The sequence below is a fragment of the Mastomys coucha genome, unplaced genomic scaffold (assembly GCF_008632895.1).
Source record: "Mastomys coucha isolate ucsf_1 unplaced genomic scaffold, UCSF_Mcou_1 pScaffold6, whole genome shotgun sequence".
NCBI classification, from domain to species: domain Eukaryota; kingdom Metazoa; phylum Chordata; class Mammalia; order Rodentia; family Muridae; genus Mastomys; species Mastomys coucha.
Window position 1 is genome coordinate 71247507 of NW_022196912.1, and position 24183 is coordinate 71271689.

The window sequence follows — 24183 nt, forward strand, 5'->3', positions numbered from 1 at the left end:
TCTTAAAGATCCCTCCACCTCTTCCTGGTCACACTGAATAGGTAGGCTTTCCAACACATGAACAAACCACACTGGAAGTGTAACAAGTGGTATCTAATAAAAATCAGATCATCATGCTTGACTGACATTTGGATTGGGAGGTTCCCAATGTTCCAGCTGTCATCCTTTAAAGAGTGAGCAGCACACACACGTTCAAGTGAATGTCTGCATGATTGAGATAGTGCAAGTTAAGCTGCAGAAGGCAGGGATGGAGTTGTAGGGACTCTTCGGAACCTCTATGGTAGAGGTTCAAAACCTCTATATCTATAAACCATAATGGTGCAAGGTACTCAATGGTAGTTGGATTTCTAATAACTTTTTGGGTATGGCATGCTGCATTAAATGACTGGAACATAATTTTGTATGGGAAATATTCATTGTTGGTCAGGAATGAAACTTAACTAGGCCATCTTGTGCTTTGTCTGGCTACTCTTTTCTAAGCACAGCCCTGTGTCAAGCTACAGCAATACTCATTAGGGGAAAAACTAGAACTGAGCTAGTAGGAGCAGGTCTGAGTTAAGTCCTTGGGTGTACACACACACATCTTTTCAACATTTTCATCATCTGCTTGAGCCCTTTGTCTTTGATTGAAAGTCACTGTAAACTATGCTTGAATACCACAGCGTTAATCATAAGCCTCTTGAAGTATTTTCATATTGTGTGTAATAAATGCCCATATACTTAGGATTTAAGTAAGAACTACTTACCACAATATTTAGTTAAAATTACAAAGTGAGTACAAATTAAGCCATCGTCTAAGGTTTACATTATAAGTCTGATTTAATTTCCTTGTGTTTTCCTATGTATGTTTGTACAACTGTTGTGTCAAGATTTTCACTGATAAAGTATTTCAAATTAGCTGCTAGAAGAAATACATTTATGGAGTTACAACTGATGCACATTGGGACTAAACACCCACAATCAGAGTTGTCTCTCACCTGAGTCCCTCTTACTGATGTTACATAACAGATGGTCCTGATTGCTGGCAATAACTCACGTAACAGGCTCACATTTACATGGTAAGCTCATAAAAATAAAATAATGAACTGCTAGTTTTCCTGAAAGAAAACTGACACTAGATGTGGGCCAGATAAGCAGCATGGACATTTTAATCACATCTGAAACTTACACTCTGCTGGGACACAAATGTTTGTGAGAGGTAATGGCAGAATGGGGTGGGGCGGGGAGCAAGGAAAGACACAGGAGTCGGAGTCACCATCTTTATGGTCACTGATCTCCACACCTCCAGCCATTTGACATTAGTGTCCTAGGACACCAAGGCTGTCTGTTAGATAAGGTTTTAGGGGGATGGCTAAAAGGAGCCAGAAAGACAGAACAGTAGTAGTGAGGAGACATGATGCAGAGATAGACAGGGATCTGAAGTTTTCTTCATTTATGTCCTTATGTGACTTATGTGGTGATTTCAAATTATCATATTCCTTTGACAATGTCATTTGCAATCATGAAATAAATCATCAGCATTTTTCTCATTAAAAAAAAATTCTACCACTATCTTGTAAAACATCCTAATCTCAGTTCATGGAAGAGTCCAAAGAATTCTCCAGATCTAATTTCATCCCAATACCGCTCTCCAAATTACCTTAATGTGAAGTTCTGGGAAATTTGTGGGGCACATTCTTGTTAAAGGACGGCAGCATCCTGGTGGTAAAGCAGCTAATTTCTCTTCTTTGCGATTCCCAGTAAGGCTTTTATTTAAAGCTTGAAGAAGAGAACCCTCCCATTGTTCCATCTTGGAAGCTTAAGCAGGTTAGCACAAGCAAAGCTTGGGTGAACCATGACTTGATGACCAGGTTCATGTGAGAAACCCGAGGCAGCCAGTTAGAATGGCCTTGCCAACAGAATGGCTGTAGGCTGACGGCTGCTCCTAACACTGTTCTCCTGTCTTAAGGTGTGCCTTGCTCCTGAGAAATTGTGTCTTTGAGAACTTTGTATAGCATTCTTTCCCCTAGATCTTCTCAAAATAGACTGCGGGTTTTGTGGATAGGTAACAAGATTGAGGGCTCCTTTATCTTCTGATCAGATCTTCTTCATCCAGTGAAATTGGTTATCCCCCATTAAGGTAGCCAAGGACTTCCAAACATGTAAGGAAACAGTCTGTGAAGGATGGATTTGATTCTAAAATGTAAAAGTATTTAATGAGATGGTTTTTGTATAGATGACATTCAAATGGTTGAAAAACTGAAGTGGTCCACTCCTCCCTTAGGATTCATAAGCAGCTAGCAGTTCCTAGGAGGCAGGGGCTCACAGGACCCCACCCTCTCGTAAGAAGGTACTAGTTTCTGAGGAAGGAAGAGACATTGTCTTCAGTGGCATGGCCACTAGTAAGTTGCTCATGTTCCTGTTACCCATGCCTTTGTAAACCAGCAGAATGAAACATATGAGGGTGGGGAGGGAGAAAGAGAGAGAGAGACTAGTTAGAGCAGAGGAAGGGAGTCAGTGGAAATGGGAGAGGTGGCAAAAGAGAAGGAATATAGCAGACACATATGTGAAAATGTCACAATGAAACCCATTATTATGTATAATTAATATATAATAATAAAATGTATACATGTAAGAAGAGAAATAATAAAATTAAAATAACACTAAGAAATATACATTAAAAGTTTCATTTAACCCCTGGCTTTAATACCCATAGGCACTACACTGTTTTTGCTTGGAGGAGGGGGGTGTCTTCCAATATTTTTATATATAGTCACATGTCACTTAATGATAGAGATTATTTCTGAGAAATGTATAACTAAGCAATTTTGCCACCGAGTAAACCATATAAAGTGCACTTGTTCAGACTAACGTGACAAGACCCCTTGATGCAGGCAGAAAATGAGATGAACATGAAACCTACTTCTAGAGTAAAATGGGATCTAATACACTCTCTTCTACTAAAGAGGACACTACAGAAAAAATGGCTGGCATAGTGTGTCCATGATCATTATCATCAATATCCAGTATTACACAAGTACTTACTTCTATGTAGCTGGCACTATGCAATGGGACTGTCTGGACCAACGTAACCACAAGCATGTGAGTTACTATGCCATGGTGGCTAAGACATCACTGGGTTGTAGGAACTTTCCAACTCATGGTAATCTGTGGGACTACCGCCATATCTGTGAGCCATTATTGACTGAATCACCAACTCCACAAGCCTGGATTTGTGAATAAGCATTAATACACATTATCTCACTGTTTTTTCTACAGAGGAAAACATACATTATATATGTTCCTTTGTTTGCTTCTATCGTGTGAAATTTATCTTGGGTCACTCTATGCTACTTCACGGAGAACATTTCCTAATTGACAGATTGTCCTTATTAATAATCAAAAGGTCTCTTGACTCTCACTAGAACATACAATGGTGCACTGAGGAATTCGCCTTTCTTTTTTTTTTTTTTTTATGCATGGGTATATCTGTAGAAATAAGTCTTCAGAATTAAGATGTCATGGAATTTTAATTTGGATATGTCTTAATACTTATCAAAGAGTAGCCTACGTTTACTTAGTTATTTGGTTATTGCTGTGTGCCTCCTCAGGATTTTATGTTTCCAGGAGATGGGCTCTTTGCTCTACAGTTCTCACCAGAATATCTACCATGCTAATGCTGAATACAAACCAAAGGTTCTACCTTAGTGTTTGATAACACTGGTGTAACTTGGGGCTAGGTTCAGATGCAGATCGAGGCACTCCTGCATTTATATCTCAAGATGAAAACAGCACTACTAAAGATGAAAGTACTGAATAAAGAGTGACAGCTTCAAGGATAAGGTGACTCTTCCATCCCGGGACTGGGTCAATGTCAGGCCAACCTCTGGGTTAATCACACACGAGGCTGAATGCCAAGGGGCAGAGGAGCCGAGAGCTCCTGCCTGACGAAGCCAGGGAGACTGAGAATAGCACATACTTAGAACCCAAGCCAAGACTGGGGGAAAGGTGAGGGCACCCTTAAAGCAGAATCTGTACAGGGATGAATGGCAGGGGAAGGAGAGAGGAGGGGCAAGCAACGTGGTTCGAGTTTAGCTCTTCACCCAGATTTTTGTGGATGCTCCTGGTTTTGCTCTGCTGTTCTCCTACTTAGGGAAGTTGCCAGCGAAAGGCTAGGAAAAGCGCAGACCTAGCAACCATGCTTCATGCTCTCCTTTCCGGAGAAGCAGCCCCCACAGCTTTAGAGGCTCAGCCCCTGCAAACAGACTCTAGAGAAGGTTCTCCCTTCCACAAGGTCTTCATCGGTCATTACAGAAGCGAGGGAACTATGTTTATCCAGGTTTGAAAAAAACAAAACCGGAAGGGCAGACGAGGTATCCTGTGGGCAGCTCTCATCTGAGCCATTGCTAAAATCCCTCAAATGTTGTCAGAGAAGGATGAATTGGTATGACTTCTTCAGTGGCATCAATAAGGAAGTGATAACATTTAAGAATTGCAAATGTGCTTTTATCCAGTGATTCCACTTCAAGGAATTAACTCTGCTGGTTCACTTATAAAAGTACACATAGCGTGCATGCTTACTGAAGCATTATGTTTAAAGGCAAAAATTAAGTAAAATAACTTTCCATCAGTATGTTAATGGATTCTGATTTATAAAACACTGTCTTATATAACATCCTTTGCAGCTGCTAGAATGAGGTAAACCTCATTGTGTAGAAAGTGGAGCAATGGCTAACATCATTGCTAAGTAAGTCCAACTTAAAACAGCAAATGTTCTGTTCAGTTTTGTTCTTTAAAAGAAAGCATGCATCCACAGAAAGTTCTGTGTTCCAAGTCCCCATTCTTTACCCAGCAGGTCACCTGCACAGACCTCCTGCTCCTCACCTCCTTTTGATGCAGTAAACTCTATCTCTGCTCTGAGACCTGATACTCTTTGGGGTGCCTTGTTACCTTCCCTGAATAACTTGGACTTTTCCTCTTCCAGAGAGTCAGAGGAAGAAGTAGAGGATGCCCCTCACCCCCTACAGACACAGAACTGTAGGGGACACCCCCTCAGTCCCCTATTCCGCCAGCAATGTGGCTCTCTGAGTGGTCTCCCAGACTCACAAAAAGAACCAGCACCTACCCACTGTTTGCTGTGAGATTATCTTCCAGGTTTCCAGGATTTCTGCCTATTCACTGGTATTCTGAGAAGTTTCTAAGTCCCCTGTCCCCCTCACCCCAACTACCCAACACTTATAAGGCCTTTGATTCCATTCAGTGGCCCCTTGATCTTTAAAACAACCTGGCTTGTTTGTTTTTGTTGTTGGTTTGGTTTGGGTTTTGTTGTTGTTGTTGTTGTTTTGCCTCTGATAGTTTTATTTTCCAAGTTGCTTTTCTATAATTAAGCATTTCATTAAAAATGTGTTTTATCTAAAAAAATAATGAAAAGAAAAGAAAAGAAAAAGAAAGAAAACAACAAAACAATCTATGGGGATTTAAAAATGTTTGTTAAAAATATGAGAGGCCATTTCTACTGGTCATCCCTTAGGAGTGGAATTTCTCATTTTAGTTGTTCTGTATCTTAGAGCTGTTCACTTACAGTGGCTACTGTTTCTTGAGTTCCTTTAGTGTAGACATTATGTGGTGTTTGGTGATCGTTTTTTGACTTGAAATAATTATCACTTCCCAAAACTCTGCTTCGCAGGGGTTTGTCTGGGCTGAGTCAACAGCCATATCTCACGGAACTGACTTCAACTTCGTGGCTATGTTCATGTGACCCTGGACTGCTTGGCTAAAGAAGAGACTGCTCAGAGTAGACTTACAAAAAGTAGTAGATTCTGATTCATGCTTTTACATTCTGATGATTGGAGCCATTCAGTCCGCCTTGGTCCTGTATCTTGAAAAAAGAAAAGAGTGTGAGACAAATTTATATATATATATATTTGAAAATGGCAAAGCAAGAAAAACATCTTGGCCAGTACAACTGGCTCTAAACTCAACCCTCAACATACATTTTCTTCAGTCAAGATTTTAATCAAAAAGCTCAAATGTGGCAAAATATTATTTGGGACATCAATTTACAGGTTGCCTATCTGATGCTAAGATAATGATGCCATAATGATGCCTTTGCCTATATTTTAACTAAAATTTCAGGGTTGGAGAGTTTAAAAAATTTACTTTCGGCAGCATGAAAAGTGCAGTGTTATGTAATTGCCTTGATGGATTATGACTCTTTGGTATGAAAGAGAATTTTGTGTTTAAAAATGTAGAGAAGCATACATGTTTTATGGTCAGGTGGTATCTGTATTAAATTGATAACCAGGTAGAGTGGCGCATGCCTTTAATCCCAGCACTAGGGAGGCAGAGGCAGGCAGATCTCTGAGTTTGAGGCCAGCCTGGTCTACAGACAGAGTTCCAGGATAACTATCGCCAGACAGAGAAAACCCTGTCTCAAAATAAATAAGTAAATAAAGGACAAGACAAATAAACAAAAAAAGTATATAGGCATATTAAGCAAATAATTTTTCTCTCTGTAATTACAGCCAGGTCTACTATTTATAAGTAACCTTCAGGGTTTTTTATTTTATCTTATTTTATTTTGTAGTGTGCTTTGGAGATTAGCCCCTGCAACCATGGAGAGCTTCTACTTTACAGTTGAATGCCTGTACCCAGTGATCACTGGGGCAAGGCAACAGGCTCAGCGAATCAAGAAGAAAGAGTAGTAACTAAAAGCAAAACAAAGAAGTACAAAAAAAAAAAAGCCTAGTTTACCCAGTTCATTTAATACACAAATTTTCATGTTCTGCAGTTTTTAAAAAATGTAGCTGTGTTAGAAAGGTTGCTCCTTTGAAATGTATTGGGGTAAGTTTGAGTTGGAGAACACTATCCTCTAATACTTAGATTTGAGTTCTTAGAGATAAATAATCTTAAGAGTTAACATAAAGCCCAGAGGCACATTGGCGCTGATCATTGGGATGGCCTGGGAGCAATAGTACATATTTTATTTAACTTCGTTCTCCAGAAAGCGTGCACGTAAATATCCCAAGCCAAGCCTAGAGGGTTGAGGTAGCTCTTCACATTGTTTTTAGTACAGACTGTTTTCTTCTTTGAACCTCTAATCAACTTTAGTACACACCATCTCTGCAATTCAAGTCTATTTGTACCACTGTCTTAGAACCCTAGTAGCTTCTCATCAGAATACTGGTTTGGTTCCCTAGTGTGTATCATTTATCCAGTTGCTTGCCTGATTATTCACGTGTTTTTGAGATTTGTGAAATGTGGCAGATAAACAGGTTTATGCTGTGTGCAACTTGGAGGGCAGCCAACGTCTGCCTGCCTATACAGTGTATTTACTCTCCCTCCCGGAAGCTCTCTCCCATACAGAGAAGCCTCTTTTAAGCCTGACATCACTGTAGAAGGCAATCCAGTAATGTCACTGCAGAAAACAGCAGGTGCCCATCCACTCATTTGCAGCGATTCTTGCAGTGAAGAAAATGAATCAATGATTCACCCAATGGACAAAGAAATGTTGCAGCGAACACGTGGAAAAAAAAAATCAAATGCGGGGAAAGTAACACCTTTCTCGAGCGGTGTGCTCTGATTTTAAAAAGCAAAACCTCTCTCTCAAGAAAATTAGGAATGTTTTCAAAGTGTTCTTGTTGCACCTCAGAAAGCAAGGGCGCACTCCCTCTCCCCCGCCTCTGCTGTTTTATTGCTTTTGTGTTGTACTCCTAAAATAAATATCAATAAATCATGGCAGTTAGATACTCTAATATAGACAGAGATGTACTTGACTCCCTACAGTCATTACAATTGGAGGGGACCCTGATTACGACGCTTTACTTAATTAAGTGATATCGTCTAAAGAGAGTTCTTCCCTCTGCTTTCTGTTTAACAGTCTTATAAAACACCAACAGAGGAAATTCATTCTGTTGTTTGCCTTCCTTATTGTAAATTGTTCCTTCTCATTCATATTTTACAGATGTGTTAATGAAATGGCTAATAAGCCAAAGAGTGCTATTCAGCTGCAGTTTTGTCTCAATCAACCCAAACTACACCGACTAGAAACATTTCCTCTTCTGATCTGGAAATGTATGGGGTTTTTGTTGTTGTTTGTTCGTTTGTTTGTTTGGCAGCATGTGTAAACTACAATTAAGATAATTTAAAAGAAAAATCTCCAAAATAACCAGACTTCCTATATGTATAGTTCAGCAAAGACCTTTAAAATCTCCTTGGGAAAACAAGGGGGAAAAGAGGCCAGAGAATAAGCAACCCTTAAACAGTAGCTGGTTTTTGTAAGGCATTTTGCCTTTACTGAGTGAAGTCATTAAATTTGGATTGCCAATACAAATATGATTATATATGTTTTCTAAATAAAATGTTGTTATGTTGCAACTGAACTCATCCATTTATTGTTTGTTTACCTAATGCTCAAACTGCATGTTTTATTCATAGATGTCTGGGAGAAAAAAAATTTTGCTTGATAATCACACCAAGCATATTTAACAAAGGCGGTTCTCCTTTTATTGGTGAGCAAGTTTAAGGAGAATGATTTCATTTTTCCCCCATTTGTTAATTCAGACTCGCAGGATCCTTCGCGTTCAGCTTTTGTTTCTTCCCCTGCTGCCTTTTATACCTTTAATGTATGCATGCCTATCCACTGATGGGAAAATATCATTTCCTGAGACTCTTCCTTGTTCCTGCTTGGCTGTTCTCTCCGTTGATTTCTCATTTTGCTTTGTGTTCACTAGTTAATTTTGTCAACTCACTTTATATACAAGATAGCTATACTGAACCTGAGTAAGGAGCTCAAGGTCCTACCAAGGGGTTTGAATTTTCTTTCACTGGAGTAAAAGGATTACTTTGGGTCCTAACTACATTTATTTTCTTGTCCCTTTAAAAATAATGCATAATTATGCTTCTAAAGAGATTAAAATGTGTAGGATAAAGTAGCCAAGAAAGTGAATATTTATCAGCACTGTGGTATTGTTTTCAATACTAGGATGTTTCAATAAAAATGTTTGCAACTTTAGCAAATTGACTATAGCATTACATCTAAACCAGAACTACTAAAAATCGTGTTAAATGTCATGAACTCAGCTAGCTTGCCACATACTATCTTCACCTTGATCTAATATGTAGCTAAAAACATCAGCTGATCTGTAAAATTTAAATGCATGTAAGTCTGAAGAGAGATGACTGAATATTAATGAATCATGTGCAAGGGGCTTTTTAATTAAATGTTGAACTATTTAAACTATATTTTGTGATATTGCTAAGAATCTGCACTTTTTTATATCCATTTTATATTGGTTGGCTATTAACCAAATCAAACAATAGTAATCATAACAATATAGTTGCTAATTAATCTGTCTATAAGCTTTTGTTTTAAAGATATACCATCTATATAGGACCACTGCCTGGAGACAATCTAAAAGTATGTAATTTTTCCTAATTCCCCCAGTTAAGAAAACAAAACAAAAACAAAAACAAAAAAAAGAAAAGAAAAAGAAAAAAAAAACATGGACTTGTGAGTCCCAGAAGTTGCTCGTAACAGCTTTACTATATTTCCAAAGGTGCTATTTATTAAAGACTAGTATAACATGAGTTCTAAAGTTCCTGAGATTTTAGATTCTTTCCTGATATTGTAATCTGGATCATTTTTATGGCTCAGTTAACTTGCCATCTGCTAAGCAAACTTCTTTTCTTTAAGTTCTCCAGTTTAAAAGGCATCCTTGTCCTGACATTAAACACATGACACTCCTGCCCCTTGAGAAAAATTTTGAGGAGCTAAATTACATAAAGTCAATGTGATAGAGATTTTTATTCTACCCTACTCCTGCATTTGTTTACTTCTTTAAAATTATTTTTAAACTAATCCACTCCCCCTGCCCCAGGACTTAAAGCTGAATGAGAATTGTGTCTAATGAATACCACTGAGGTTAGAGTCGCCACTGAAGCATTATCTGGCAGAAGAATGTGAGCCCTGTCTCAACTGAACCAATTATTTTTATCAAATGACTTTTCTACTTAAATTGTTTGCTTTAAGAAATACTGATTTTTTAAGAGATAAGCAGAGTTTTGTAATGCACATTTTAGACCATGATTATCCCAATTCCTACAAATCAAAGTGTGGGTTTTCAGTTAGAAAGCAGTTTGTGTGGGAACAGCATTTACAGCTATCCCTGGAGGACAAACACAGCCATCTTGACTTAAATGCAAGAGAGACTGTGTGCTTAGAAGGAAAAGGAAATCATATCCCAACGTACCTTTTTATTATTAATTGTGAAATGCATATCCAAACTAAAATATTGGTTCTGTGGCTGATGGTCTCCATAAAGCAGAGTGAAGGGTGAGTTTGAAAAGGGTCACAGGCATCCCCTCTTGCTGTGCTGGGGGATAAATCTGTGCAAAGAGGAGAAAGAAACCATTTAGTACTAGAGAGAAGAGGGTTCTCTAAACTTGCTCTTTCTATGAGCATATGAGTTTTTAAGAAAGGGAATATTTAGCAAAGGCCTTTTACTTTTCCTTATTTTATTTTTTGAGATCTGAGTATGAGGTAGAGGGAAAAGCCACATCTTATAATGCTGTAGGAGAAGACAATATGCAGACCAGAGCAAAATAAATAAAAACTAAACAGCCCACACAAGACAGCTTTAGCTTTCCTCCAAAGCATGTTTCAATCTACCAGGAGATGGCTGCAGAGTCTGAGAGCATTTGCAATGACAAGCAGTGCTTTAATAAATACTGGGGACTGGAACATGGGCGCCTACCTAAGACGGCTCATTTATATCTACAGCACCAGTTTTATGCCTAGTTTTGCCTCCAAAAAAGGCTAGCCATTCACAAATTAGCTTTTTAAAGAGGGCAAAACTTGACAACTAGCTATTGTCAAAACGTGTGCATATTTTTTCGTATGTCATTTTTAAAATGTTCTGAAGCACCTTGGCAGTTCACAACATTCTACCTTTCCTATTGAATGACTAACAATAATAACAAAAACGCAGATTTTTTTTTTGATGTGGGCTACATAGCAAAAATTTTAAAAGGAAAAAGAAAGCAAATATTGTTTACAATAAACACACTGTGAACTTCATGAAAATAGTCTAAAAGCAGTATTATTCTCCTGGCGATGTTTTTTTCCTGAGAATAATAAACCAACTTAAACTTAATGTGCTCTGGGGTAGAAGCAAGCACTGAATGAGTTGTGAAAACGGGGTAGTGTTCAGTCCTGTGTGTTCTTTTAAAGATAATGTGCAATGTTGATGTTACATAGCTAACTTAGTTCAGTATTGTGTTAATTCAAGAACAAATGTAACATGATACTTATTTGCAACATATCAATCATTCATAATATCCCTGTACTCAAGTGACTCAAGAAAGGCTCAGTTCTTCTTCACTGCTTAGTAGTTATACAAAAAGTATTTAATAACTCAAATTTATGGCCTAAATTTTATTTTTAAAATGGGTGTGTTTCTCCCCCACAAACTACTTATAAAATTAATACAAAATTTAAGTCAAATTATCCTAAAGCACACATAAAATAACATTTGTGGGATTTTTTTTTCAAGATCTTATTTCCATAACAGTTATTTTAAAAGAATTAAAAGAAAGTGAAATTCAACTGTGTCGTGGAGTGTAATGAGTCAAATATTTTCTCCCCATCCTTCTAGCTACAAAACTGTGGGAAATGTAGACTATGGAGATCAGATGTTGCACTGGTGTGAAAGGTGTTGCAAAGCATCCCGTTGATTGGTTCTAATTAACTGGGATGCTCTTGTTTTCCCAGTTTTAGTCGGGAACTCACTACACAATGCCTTTTATTTGGCTTTCAATAGATTTTTACTTAATAACAGCTGATCACTATATCTGCAGCCTTTGGCTTTCTTATTTCCTAAGAGTTTCTTGAATATTTTATTTTCTATTTTAAAAGATAAATTTGAAGAAATTTCTATACTTTAAAGACAGTAATAAATCTTAATGGTACTCGAATATATTTTGCATATTTGCATTTGGTGACTATATTCTCAAACAACATTTCTTTTCCTCTTTAAAGGTTGAATATCTGAGCAGTGCTGTAAATGAGGAGTTCTAAAAGACAATTGTGAACTGCGATTTTTTCCTTTACTTTTTTGAAGTCAGAGTAACTAAACAGTGCAGAGCCAAAACATAGTTGCATGGATTCTTTGCGATGGGAAAGATTCCAGAATTTAAAATATTAAATGAAATTCTTTGCACTCACCTTTCTCTGATGACTTAAGCTGAAACAGCCCTGATAGAGATGTCATGAATTTTCATCAACTTCGCACATGTTCTGCATTAAAAAAAAATTTTTTTTTGATTTGCCCTGGGCCCCCTGCATGTCTCTGAAGCATAGTAATGGTTCTGCTGCAATGTTTTGTAGGTACAAACCGCATGAAGCTCCAAGAGTGCTAGGAGAGATATGACTAAGGCAAACAGCCTTTAATCAAGAGGAGGGGGAGAAAGACAGTAAGTAACAGGAAGTTTCCAAAGGCATACACAAGTTAAAATGAGGAGCTATTATTAGAAGTAGCAGACTTTTTGCCTCTGTGAGTGCTATAATTTTGTATGCTACTACCTTTTCTGAGACTGAGTCAAACAGAATCATTTTGGGCTGAAATATTAGAGCTTAAATTGTCCATTTAGCTGAGTAGACATAAAAGTGACAAAATACTACTCCTGCATTTGTTCATCCGTGGATACAGCATGATCCGTGGGGCCACTGCTCCAAAAAAACCAGCAGCCTTCCTGAACGAAGGCTCCGTGAGTTAAACATGGAGAAATAAGAATTGAGGGGTAATCTCTGAAAAGCTTCTATCCTTAAAACTGTTTTTTAAAAACATCTAAGTAAATTTTTTAAAAAAAAGCACTAAGGTGAAGTAAGAAGTAAAGATTAGGAGGGATCCAATGTTGGCTCAGGGAGATACAGCAACTTCCCCCAAAGTCTTTCAAATACTAAACCTTTAAATGACCACACAAGTCAGTTGGCTTCTATAGCCTTCTTTCTGGAACTATACTAGTCTTCCATTACAGAAATAGACATACCCACTCAGTTATTCTTCTCCTACATCACCCACATAGTGTCTTTGAGATCAAAGATCTAGCTTTCCCTCCATGTTTGGCACTTTGACTGGGTAAGCATATGTTGACTGAATAAATGAGTCAATACCTAGACTTCTGAATTTTTTTATGACAACATCTTAGCCTTGGGATGATATCCCTAGATTTTCTATTATAACCTCTAAATTGGGTGTTTCATCAACAGGATATTTGAAGCAACTTGGTTTGAGATTTTTACCAACCACTTCTCCCAAGTAGAACTCTTAAATCTCCCTCCCATGGTAGTGAATTGACTTTGATATCAGGTCTGCAAATACCAACTCCTTCCTTCAAGTGACTGAAGAGGTGAATTCTTGATTTTTTTTTTTTAAAGTCGCTGTTTGTTCTTACACATTGGTAAAGAGATTTCTTTTGGTGGCTCCATTTATTTTTTTAATTTTGGTTGGTTGGTTTAAAAGACAAGTCTCTTAAAGCCCAGGCCTTGAACTCATTAAGTTGCTGAGCTTGACCCTGAACTGCTGACCCTCCTTCCTCAACCTACCAAGTGCTGAGAGTACACAACTGTACCACTACCTCCGTGTCTTACTGGGGAGACCGGTTGAAAGACTACTTGGAATCTGTGAAACCTGTAAATGTTTGTTTAGATGTCACTACCTGTATTTTGAGGGCTTAAACCAACCGGAATGCAGAGGTAAGATTTGGTTTTCCTGGGGTACTGTCACTATTGCAGTTTCCTCTTTCCAGTATTGTCCTTCTCGGTGAGTAATCACTGCCCAGATATAGATGTCGGCTAGGACAGACTGCTTAGGGAGGCTAGGGATGTGCTTGGTATTTGAACATATATTTTCCACTTGAAATGATTCTCTCGTATTCATCAGTGAATGATGGCATGAAATGACAGCCTCATACTCACCCTTCAAAACTGTAAAGAATCTTGTCCAGGCCTCCAAATCAATGAAGAGGCCATCCAGTAGCTCTTTGGGCTAAGAGAAGGCACAGGCCTAAGGCTACCTTCTAAACTCAGGATCCCCACCACCATTCACTCCATTGATTCCACTGTGCCCCAAGCTACACACACTAAGCTGTAAAGAGCACTCAAGGAGGGATGGAGGTTGGGAACACAGTGCAGTGGACCATCACTGTGGTCACTGGACCACCTTCCTAAAAGCAGCCCCATGTGGGATTGTGAATAAACACCAGCACTTTTTTTAAATTTTTTTAATTGATAAGGCCATGCCAATCAGTTTCCAAATTTATCTGATAAAGAGGAACAGTGTTTGTGAGCTTTGTTGCTTCAGAAGAAGGTCATTCTTTAGGATGGTAAGGTCTTAAATGATGGATGTTCTGTGGTGAGTTTACATCTAAAATGTAATAAAAGATTAATGTTTTCAAGTTATTTCTTTTTTTAAATACTTGTTGTGTTACATCTGAAATTTTTGAGTGTTTCAAACAAAACAGTATCATGCCAGTCATAATTCAACTAAGAACATACCAGATTTCTCTTAGCAACTGGCAAAAGATGGACTTTTTTTCTTGTCTTGTTTGTTTGCTTATCAAAACTACCTAAATTTTTATTTGTTTTGTTAATATTAAAAGAAGAAAATACCACAGCCCGGCATAGTGGTGCATGTCATTAGTCCCCACACTGGAGAAGCAGAGACACTCTATAACTTTGAGATTAACCTGACCTTCATTGAGAGTTCTAGGATAGCCAGGACTCCATACTGAGACCCTGTCTCAAAATTAGAATAAAAAAGAGCAGGAAGGGGTGGAGGAGGAGGAAAGAGGAAGAAGAAGAGGTGAAGGAGGAGGAAGGAATAGGAGGAGAAAGAAGAGGAGGAAGAAGGAAAAAGAAGAATAAGAAGAAAAGAATTACAAGAGAAATAATAAGGATATTTCATGAATTGAGTTTCATGAATTGAGTAAGAAAGTGTTCAACAAGTGAATCAGGTACTATCCGAGGTATAATCAGCAAACACATGAACAAGAATTATGTCTGGTTGTTTTATACTTTTAATTTGTGGATATGGAATGTGACCACCTAAGTCACACAGGTTTAGGGTTCCTTCTTGCCCTTTGTTCTCTGTTATCTTGAAAGGATAGGGTGACAGGGTGTTAGGAAAGCTGGAAAATGTGCCTGAGCAAAAGTTTCTGCTTCATAACTTAATAAGCAAGAAAGACATACATCTTCAGCTTGGGTGTGGCCACTTGAAAGTTCCTCCCAAAATCACAAAAGGACTTCAGCCCCTGCTTTATTAAGACTCTAAAATGAATTCATTACATTAAAATGACTCTCAGCACAAGAGCCAGTAATGATTTGTATTATCAGCTAATAAAATGGGGGGTTAGGCATATTTGTTCAATAAAAGCCCGTTTTATTCACTTTTACAGACATTCTCTCTCCTTTTTTGCTTAATGAACATGGAAGATTGTTCATCATTCAGTATCGTTTAAATTATAAAGCATATATCTGTCATCTGGTTTTAAAATATTTTCCTCCTTTGGTAATGTAGATGACAAATGTCTATCTCTGTTAAGAGTATACTAATGTGATAACATAATTTTGGAAAATTAAATTTGGAGGTTTTTAATTTTTTAATTTTTTTTAACATTTTACATCTAGAGACCAGCTTAGAATACTAGAAATCTTCTTTAAGGGATACATTTTGCTAGCTCTCCTGAACACTCACATTTCAGTGAACTGTACCTTTCTTTTCTGTTCAAAAGTGTTAAAAGCTCTGTCATGCCTACCTGTACCCTGGAGAAAAGTTCATTGAAGCCCATGGAATTGTCTTGGTGCCTACTAGTAACTTATGGTTTTTCCTTTGGTGGTAATACCTGAGTTGAGGTCCCCTCCCCAAACCACTTCCAAAATAAGCCTATGAGAAAAGAATCTCTCCTCTGCATCAGGAAGACCTGTGCAGCCATTTTTCTCCTGCAGAACTCTCTCTTGGTGTATCCTACATGTTGTAGCCTCTTGTACAGAGCACTGATATTTGAAAGAAATGGATTCTGATTTTACAAAACCTCTGGTATGCCAAATACTAGCTTGTTAAACCTGAGCCAGGAAAAAAAAAACTTTTGATATAATCCCAATTGCACATTTCTTTGAAAGTTCAGTGCCTAATCTCTAATGGATTTAGGGGAGAAAAAAAGAAGGGGGAAAAAAACAAAACCATTATTAAAGCAAATGCTGTAAGCCAGAAATTGGTTCAACTGACATGAAGTAGCACTCCTCCAAATTTTATTGACAGCACTTGATTTTTCTCCTCGGGTATTCACTGCTGCATATCAAGGGGAATTCCTGGGTTCTGTTCCCATCAGTAATCCTGCTTCTATGGTACTTTTTAATACGGAGGCTCTCTAGAAAGACACAACTTACTTTCTCAAGGAACTGTTTAGAAATTTCTTTTTCTAAGTCACTTCTTGTCATTTCTCTCCCTGTCCTTCCTAGGAATGAATTCCCCCAGGGGCCTGTTCCAAATTTGAGGTGGAAGATATAGAAGCTGAGCTGAATGGGGACCTACGAATGGCCACTAGAATTTTCCTGGTACCTTCTAGATGCTACTTCAGGATTACGTGAGTGATGACTCACTCCTCTGCCTGTCGCCGGGGCAGCTAAATGGGACTATTGGAGAGCTGCCAGAAGGGTAGGTAGCCAACCTGCTTGCCCTTGATTGTGCCTGCCAGCTTTTTAATAACAGAAGTAGGGTCAAGTAAGCGAAATCACCAACGGAGGAGAGTATTCTGGGAATGCAAAGGCAGTTAATGTCCTTCCAAACCTCAGATGGGTGGCAACCCTTGGCAGAGTAATCTATGATTTGTGGCACCTGACCCTTTCACTGTGACTGTTATCTCTGTATTCACTAGAAACATATTTACAGAATCTCTCCATTAGCAAAGATGCCTTGTGTGTGATTACCCAATTGTCATGGTCACACTAGGGTTTTGATACAGATCCTATTCACAAATGAAAGGGTGCACTAAACTACACACAGAGCGGGGTAAAAGCTGGGATCCTCACTCAGTAGTCCATCAAGATTCCTCTTGGTAGATTTTAGACAGATTATCACTATAGCCTTGCTCCCTTCCCCTCTTTCTCTTAAACTATATTCTGTCTTCCACATTCAAGCTCAGAAAAGAATTTTCTGAATTAATTTTGGATGCCCAAACATTCTTAATGATGTTCATAGTAACTAGCAGTAACAATTGCCCTAAATTAGAATTGCTTTCTAAAACCACTGCTCTACACTTAGTACTTAGCACTTGGTATCAGCAAGTATTTCCTCCTCGCTTAAAGAATTTCAGTCACAGTCGCAGTTAGCTTTCTCTTTTCGTTCTGATGGACTCAAAAAACAAAGGGAAAAAAATTAAGATCTCCTCCCTGAGCAAGTAGTCACAAAAGAACTATTTAAAAGTTAAAGAGTGGCTTTTAAAAGTGGTGCGGTCCTCTTTCGGATCAAAAAATAAATGATATTGGAGCACTCCTTGTTAGAAGTCCTCGCGTTTACTTTCTGTATTGGTTGTCTTTAGCATTAGCTGGGAACGGTAATTTAGTAAAGAGAATCAAATGAACTAAGAGCGGTAAGTTGTGAAGCAACGCGGGAGAAGTCTGAGTCCTTGCTATCTCCCAAGTGAAGAAATACTCTGAACAATTCAAAGTGGCAGTCTTACTAGATTAAACAATGAAGGTAATAAACTCCCCAACAGATCCGGGTTTCTGCTGACTTGACAATAACTACAGGCTACCCCCCTTGGAGCGGCCTAAGGACTAAATGGCCCAGATCCGGAAGGTTGAGTAACCAACCCCCCTCAGCCTGGTATGAGGCATCACCGAGACAGGCCTGGCTTTGAGCTTCTGGAGCGCGGCAATTAGACCAGAGAGGCTAGCTCCATGTTTGAGAATCGTTGGCTTTAGGGAGACCGAGGGCAGAAGCCAGCCTGGCCGGTACCGGTGCCGAAAAGGACCTGGCCAAGTAAGACCCGGTGCTGGCCAACTGACGGGCAGCACAGCCTTAGTCCGGAAGCTAAGCCCAAATCCCAAGCAAAGAGGATTGCCCCACCCCATCCGACCCTCAGAGGGAGCCGGGCTAGCCTGAAGACAACAGCCCACTAGGCTCCGGGACTGTGAGAACCGGTCCTGCACCGTCCTGTGCTATGCTGACGGTGCCCTGATCCACCGCAAGAGGACTGGCGCGGTACCGGGTGGGTGTCCACGGCCCGGAGCCTACGCAGGCAGCAGCCTTCTGGCGCGCACCAGCGAGGAAGCTCCACGTGGAGCTGGGAGTAGGCGCCCTGGTTGGGACCTCCCCCACCCCCGCGTGCTGTGCTCTCTGGGGAAGGGCGACCCTCTCTGCTGGGATCCTTTGGACGATGTCCGTCTCGACCTGAATTCAACCCCTGGAAAGATGATCGCAACTACAGCGAGCAACAGGAGAAGAATAATTTAAATGGGGGAGGGGACGGGCAAGAGGGCCAGAAAGAAAGCTCACAAGAAAATCCCCCATCGCCACCAAAACCGTTTCTAAGAAGTCCTGAGGTATTATTCTTGAAGATTTCACTTTAGACGCTGGAAAAAAAATTATTCCACTGCTTTTAATTGAAGTAAACAAAGTGCAACAAATCCTAACTCAAATATGATTGCAGTGAGATTAAGGTCTAATTGCTTAGGGTTCAGGTGGAATCTGCAGGCTAAATCCTACAGGGCCAATCTGAATTTCTCAATCCTTCTGTCAAAAGGAGAGCGCTGAGAGCCCACACGCTTCCTAACAAGTCATTTTTAACAGTTACAAGCTTCGCACAAAGACCACACAGGGCGTCTAAGAGATGCAAATCTAATCCCTGGTCGTTCTAAGGCCTTCAACAAAGATGTGCTAAACCCTAATAGAAAAGAAATCAGTTCTCTGTCACCCGTCCCTGGTAAAATCTATTAGAGAATGGACAGAGCAGCATCTACAGCAGTTGCTGTAAAGGTTAAGGACAACTACAAATAAGAGAGACCCAAGTTTTGTTTTCCGTGTGAAATATCGGGAGACGCTAACCCCAAATGAGTGACAGGATTCGATCCGTGGCTTCGCATTCATTTGAACGCTAAAAATAAATAAATAAATAAACACACATTAAGACGTTTGAAGACTCCGTTTCTGAATTTAGGAGAGATGGAACAAATTCGCCCCAAAGATGGAAGGAAATCTTTGCTTCCAAAAATTGTCAAAGACTAGGAACAGGGGAGACAATGTGAGCCGCCTGCACTCCGGTCAGGTGGCGTTCCCGCAGAGCCTGGTTATTCCACGGAAAAGCCCGACGGCCGAGCCGCCCCAGCCTGAGTTCTGGACTCGCACGACCTCAAGCCACTGGAGCTGAGCGAAGGGCGCCGACGGCCCGCAGCCTGGACCACCTCCCTCCTTCCCAGATCGGCCGGCACCGCCGCGATCCCTCCCGGAGACCTCACCCTGCTGGCCCCGCCGGCGCAGAGCGACCGGTGCTTCACAGCCGCCCAAGCGTCTCAAATGAGCACTTCGGCCGGTCACCACCCAAATGAGGTCCTTATTCAGGCAGTCAGTGTCATGCTGGGGTATTTAAAAGGTTGTGATGCAGCTAAAATACTTCACAGCGTGTGTGACCCTTAAAATAGAAAGGGTCCGGGTGCCCCAGCGCTCCAGAGATGCCCCCTAAGGGGGCCGAAGTGGGGTGGGGACTTCCTTGTAGCTGGATAGAACCCTCCCAGTAGGCCCGAACAGTCTTTGGGCTCAAAGACTATGTGCGCCCCGCCTAGCCAGCTGGCCCTAGCCCGCTATTTTTGTTGTCATTATTGTTTGGTTAACTGCTTTGTTTTGGGGTGGGGGTCAGCCTCTGCCAAAACACCGCCCCCAGAGGATCAAGGTCTTCCACCTTGGGAAACTTAGGACTCCGAAGTGAAGGCTATGAGGTGGTATTCTGTCTCAGACTCAGGCGATCTTCCCACCCTGTTCCTAGACGGGGGGTGGGGGGGTGGGGGGGGAGCGCCCTTCACAAGAGGGTTCTCTCTAGGCCAGGCTTGCAGGAGCTGAAAGGGTTCAAGTCTGTTCAAAAGCATGCCTCCCAACTAGGAAGGGGTGTAATGGGACACACGTTTCCAAGAAAGTTTGTTTGCTTCCACAGAAGTTTCCAGAAGCCACTTTCTCTCTCTCTCTCTCTCTCTCTCTCTCTCTCTCTCTCTCTCTCTCTCTCTCTCTCTCTCTCTCTCTTTTTCTTTGAAAAAAAAATGGGGTTTTGTTTTGTTTTATTTTAGAAAGAATCTACTGTCATCTCTCCCCATAACTGCATCCTTTGCCTCCAGGCTCCCACTAATTTGTACCTCTTTGGTGGACAGAGTACAGTGTTGTCAAGTGGGATTAGCAAGATGGCCTAGAAGGGGTGGGCTTGGGGTTGAAACCCAGGCTTCTTTGATTTGCCCTGACAAGATGGTTTCCATTCTTGAGCCCTGGCAGTATCTTCTAGAGTTGCTCCTTCCCTCTAAGACTATTCCAGACAGATGTGCCCCCACCTCCACTTGGCATTATCTGGGCACAGCCTAGGCTTGCCTCATGCTTTCCTCCCTCCCCCGTTCCTGGTATTAATGGGATTTCTTTAGCCGGCCCTCTTGGCTTTCCCTGTCGTGTTTCTTGCAATGTCCCCTGACAGGCAGATATTGGATACTCTTTGGTCTTCTTACTCCCCAGTGCCCTCCCCAGTATACCTTCCTGGCTTTTATTCCTTACAGTTTACCCCATCCACTTTATCTGCTTTTCCTTTTAGTGGTGGCATTAAGAAAATGACATCCAGTTGCCTACAGAATAAGACTGCAGCTCTGAGTTTGGAATTAGATAAAGAAGCAAGTAAAACAGGCAAGGAAATGACGAAATGGAGCGTAAAGGGGACAGGAGGGAAACGTCACATCTGACTACAAGAATTAAGGTGCACCTGCTGGTGGTCCTTGGGACTTCTGGGAAAGGCAGGCCAAGATTTCCTCCCTCAAGGTCTACATCTAAAGACTTGGCCTAGAAGTCCCTGATCCTGATACCTTTAGCCCCCCAAAAAGGGATAAGCACACATCAGCCTCCACTTCTAGAGTAGCTGTTGTTTGCTGTGAGCTTGTGAAGCTCTTGTGTCGCTGCAGCTTCCTGTCCCAGGAGCCTACTCTGGCTCTCTGTGGCCCTGTTACCATGCTCCTATGTACCACCCAGCCAAATCCACTCTCTGCTCTGTCCCAGGACAGAAAAGACTAGGCTGGGTTCTGCTGATCCCAACTTCACACTCACCTCCTTCAGGTCGTAGGATCTCTGTCCTCCCAGGTTGCAGAAGTGGGGAGTCTGAGCCCTTCCTGCGGAGCAGGCTTACCTTCTCCCTCACCCCTCCTCCCAAAGTGGACTGTGCCCCTAGACAATTGTATCCATAGGGTAGGTTCTGGGGAGAAAAAAATAGAGAGCTCTGGGGATGGTGGAGGTGGTATGAGGGTGGTAGGGTCTTTAGATTCTTGTGGTCCTTGTCTTTGGTGCCTGTTAAAGAGAATACTGGGGTCTTTTTCATTTCTGATTTTAGAATAGTTTTGCAGAAAATTGAGCAAAACAGAAATCCTCCCCTATTACTACTCTGTCTATTGGTTCTCCTGAGATCTCCCCAGTGAGGAAACACTTTACAAAGAATTCTAAAACTAACTTGTTTAAGAAACACCAATCTGAGATTCACAATTTATCCTCCATTTGAAATTAAAATGAGGTACACAAGAAGTACATTCCATTACTAGAGTTTCAGACTGCTAGAAAGTTAGGTATTGTTATTTGAGAAAAAAAAATTGAACTGTCTTTTGCTCCCCCATCAAAATGGCTGTGGTATCCTTTGGTTTGGATTTCTCTTTTGTAAAGTTTTAATGGTGTATTTATTTTTATTTTATATGCACTGGTATTTTGCCTGCAACTATGTCTGTGTGAGATAGTGGGATTCCCTGAAACCAGTGACAGGCATGAGCTGCCATGTGGATGCTGGGAATCGAACCTGGGTCCTCAGAGAGAACAGCTAGTGCTGTTAACAGCTGAGCCATCTCTCCACCCCACCCACTACCCTCCCACTACCCCAACCCCACCCCCTCATTTGGGTTTTTTAAAAGTTTTGTTGTCGTTGATTGATGCTACTGCTGCTGTAGTTATTTAATTCTTTCCAGGTTAAACTCTTGGATCAGTATCCCGACCCAATGAATTAATATTTATATATTCTGGGATTCAGAATTCATCTGAGCTTCTATTCTTGCTCACACCAGGGGTGCATACATGGTTTCTAGAGGCGCGCAGAAGGGGTATCTTGGAGTCCCCTGGCTGGAGCAACAAAAATTGAGACCCACAGCTGGATGGACAGTCACCCACTTGGTGGGGCAGGTGGTGAGCTGGGAAGTGAGGCTGTGGATTAGGTGCTGCAGCAGCGGCTTGGGCAGGGGTTGGAAGGAGAGATGAGTGGGCAGAAAGCCCAGGAGGCTGGTGGCAGCCGCTTGTCTCGGTTCTGAATGAAAGATTGTACCTCAGCTCTGAGATTTCAAGATCCCATACTTTTCAATGAGACCCCCGACAACCAATTTGGAGCCATCAGGCCGCAGGGGGCCCCCATGTCTTGAGCTGTGGAATTGCAAGGTCGCCAAGTTGTCCCCAGGGTTTCTTCCAGGCTGTGCACCTCTGCTCTAAGTCTGAGGTTAGTATACTACCCAAAGTAGAGGGCTGCATGGCTCAAGTGTATTTATTTAGTCCTAGGCACTATTTTTAAAACACCATTTTAAAAACACTGGTGTTACCGAGAGGTAATCAGTGTGGAGGACCACAATGAACATGGAATCTTTCTGGCCATTTTTCCTCCTTCCTGATCACAGAATCCCGATTTTTTAAGCAAGTAAGTTATATATCCATCAGGGACATTTCATTCACGTTACACGGGGACTAGAAACCCGCAAGCCTCACAGGTGATACACTGGGACTAAAGATGCACAGGGCTGAGACTAGAAGAAAATATTTAGTCCTTGCCTACAGATTCTGTCGCCCATCATCTGCTCCTAATGCGCTCTGTGTCCGGCTCTTATGATTGCAAATGGCCCTGTTTTCAAATGGAAATAAGACTTGCAAACTGATTATGTGTATTGAATTGGAATCACTCACTAGATCCTCTTGTTTAAAATGGATTGAAGAAAAAAAAAAGGATGATGGCTGCAGGCCTCTGTAACCAGCACCCTCTCCTCTCTGGAAGACCTATCTGTTTTGCAACTTCTTGCCATTTGAACACATTTCAGCCAGATAATTACGTTACCATTGTGTTATGGCCCAAAGCTCACACACCATACGTGCAGCTCCTCCCAGTTATCCCCAGACCAGCCCCACCATCATTAACCCTTAAACCACACACCCCCTACCCAGCATTGATCCACTTCACCACAACACTTGGGCCCACTCACTGTATCTAGCACCTCTCAGATGTCACAACTGGGGACAGAAGCACACTCTTTTGCCAGGCACAGATCTTCTCAACTCTCTGCTTAGCTTCTTTCCAGTCCTCTCTCCTCTTTCCTGGCTTTTCCAGGATGAAAAAAAAAGCCAAAAAACAAAACAAACAAACAAACAAACAAAAACAAAAAACAAAAAACCCACATATCAATAGGCTCCCAACTTCAGAGTCACACAAGCCATAGAACCTGAGTGGCAAGCCATGCCAAGATATTTTTTTTAAATTAATTTTGTGTTGCTGTGGCACTTTCCTTGTTTGAAAGGTTTCCTACAAGAAGGGTTAATTCTAAGGTGGTTGGATAACACCACAGATATCAGATGTTGTCTCTTTATCCCCATCGAGTACTGCATTGATAGGTTATGGAAGAGTGAGTTTCTTGTTGTCATTAAGTATTTCCAATGGATTTTTTTTCTATTTGATTTCAGTATGAAGCAGATAGGCTCTATAGTTGTCCAAGCTTTACCTGTTCTATCAAATGCGGAGATGGTATAATTCGGCACTTTCAAAATTAACTGCACCCACCCTAGCCTTGGCACTGCAGCCACGGAGCAACAACTAATGGCCAAGTAAGGATGCAGTAACTTCTGGCTGGCTGGCTGGCAGAGGCAGGGATGCGTGCGTGCTTTTGACTCAGGGCTACATTTC

The 24183-nt window shown here is 41.0% G+C and overlaps 1 long non-coding RNA gene across 2 annotated transcripts in view; it reads right to left on the reverse strand.

The window, feature by feature from the left end:
- Positions 1-24183, reverse strand: part of LOC116080627 — a 38448-nt gene that overhangs the window by 11107 nt on the left and 3158 nt on the right. The window contains exons 2-4 of one of the 2 annotated variants that reach the window (XR_004114507.1): positions 12203-12274; positions 10230-10365; positions 5784-5851 (exon numbers count right to left, since the gene is read on the reverse strand). This is a non-coding gene — a long non-coding RNA (uncharacterized LOC116080627). Of the gene's footprint in view, positions 1-5783; positions 5858-10229; positions 10366-12202; positions 12275-24183 lie in introns of both variants that reach the window. The other variant, XR_004114506.1, reaches the window with a different exon arrangement.